Genomic DNA, 2290 nt, shown 5'->3' with positions numbered 1-2290 from the left:
AATACATGGAGTCTCACAGAGATACACAGAGACTCAAAGAGATACACAGAGACTCACAGAGATACACAGAGACTCACAGAGATACACAGAGGCTCACAGATATACACAGAAACTCACAGAGACACACACAAAGACACAGTCTCACAGAGACACACGGAGACACACAGAGATACACAGGAGAATCAGAGATACAGAGACTCACAGAGACACACAGAGATACACAGAGGTACACAGAGATAGAAAGACTCACAGAGATACACAGAGACTCACAGAGATAAACAGAGACACACAGAGATACACAGAGACTCACAGAGACTCACAGAGTTACATGGGGACCCACAGAGATACACAGAGACTCACAGAGATACACAGAGACTCACAGAGACTTACAGAGATACACGGAGACTCAAAGAAATACATAGGGACTCACAGAGATACATGGGGACTCACAGAGATACACAGAGACTCAAAGAGATACACAGAGACTCACAGAGATACACAGAGACTCACAGAGACTTACAGATATACACAGAGACCCACAGAGATGCATGGAGACTCACAAAGATACACAGAGACCCAAAGAGACTCACAGAGACTGACAGAGATGCATGGAGACTCACAGAGACCCACAGAGATACACAGAGACTCACAGAGATGCATGGAGACTCACAGAGATACACAGAGATACACAGAGACCCACAGAGATGCATGGAGACCCACAGAGATACACAGAGACCCACAGAGACTCACAGAGACCACAAAGATGCATGGAGACTCACAGAGATACACAGAGACCCACAGAGACTCACAGAGACCCACAGAGATGCATGGAGACCCATAGAGATACACAGAGACCCACAGAGATACACAGAGACCCACAGAGATGCATGGAGACTCACAGAGATACACAGAGACTCACAGAGATACACAGAGACTCACAGAGATACACAGACACCCACAGAGATGCATGGAGACTCACAGAGACTCACAGAGATACATAGAGACTCACAGAGATGCATGGAGACTCACAGAGATACACAGAGACTCACAGAGACTCACAGAGATACACAGAGACTCACAGAGATACACAGACACCCACAGAGATGCATGGAGACTCACAGAGACTCACAGAGATACATAGAGACTCACAGATATACACAGAGACTCACAGAGATATACAGACACCCACAGAGATGCATGGAGACTCACAGAGACTCATAGAGACTCACAGAGACTCACAGAGATGCATGGAAACTCACAGAGATGCATGGAAGACTCACATAGACTCACAGAGATACACAGAGACTCACAGAGATGCATGGAGACTCACAGAGATACACAGAGACCCACAGAGACTCACAGAGACCCACAGAGATGCATGGAGACTCACAGAGATACACAGAGACTCACAGAGACCCACAGAGATGCATGGAGACTCACAGAGATGCATGGAGACTCACAGAGACCCACAGAGACCCACAGAGATGCATGGAGACTCACAGAGATACACAGAGACTCACAGAGACCCACAGAGATGCATGGAGACTCACAGAGATGCATGGAGACTCACAGAGACCCACAGAGATACACAGAGACCCACAGAGACTCACAGAGACCCCCAGAGATGCATGGAGACTCAAAGTGACCCCACTGTTTGTTTTGCGCTTCTTCAATATTGGAACCACCGACGGTTTGGGCCGTTCGTCCTCTGCCAACAGCGGAACCACAGCCAGCCATCCCGACAACCCTCGTCAACTGTCGTCCCGACAACCGTTGTCCCGACAACCGTCGTCCTGACAACCTTCATCCTGACAACCTTCGTCCAGACAATCTTGGTCCCGACAACCTTGGTCCTGACAACCTTCGTCCCGGCAACCTTGGTCCCGACAACCGTTGTCACGGCAACCTTCATCAACCTTCGTCCTGACAACCCTCGTCCCGGCAACCTTGGTCCCGACAACCGTTGTCCCGGCAACCTACATCAACCTTCCTCCTGACACCCTCGTCCCGGCAACCGTTGTCCCGGCAACCTTCATCAACCTTCGTCCTGACAACCCTCGTCCCGGCAACCTTGGTCCCGACAACCGTTGTCCCGGCAACCTTCATCAACCACCCCACTCAGCTGCCACTCCACTCAGCTGCCACCACAATCTGCTACCACCACACTCAGCTGCCACCCCACTCAGCTACCACCACACTCAGCTGCCACCCCACTCGGCTACCACCACACTCAGCTGCCACCCACTCGGCTATCGTCTTCGTCATCTTAGCAATCATCGTCATCGTGATG

Source organism: Petromyzon marinus, chromosome 67, assembly GCF_048934315.1.
Source record: "Petromyzon marinus isolate PM22_M1 ecotype Great Lakes invasive population chromosome 67, UKy_Petmar_22M1.pri1.0, whole genome shotgun sequence".
NCBI lineage: Eukaryota > Metazoa > Chordata > Hyperoartia > Petromyzontiformes > Petromyzontidae > Petromyzon > Petromyzon marinus.
Note: the sequence above shows the minus strand (reverse complement) of the source record.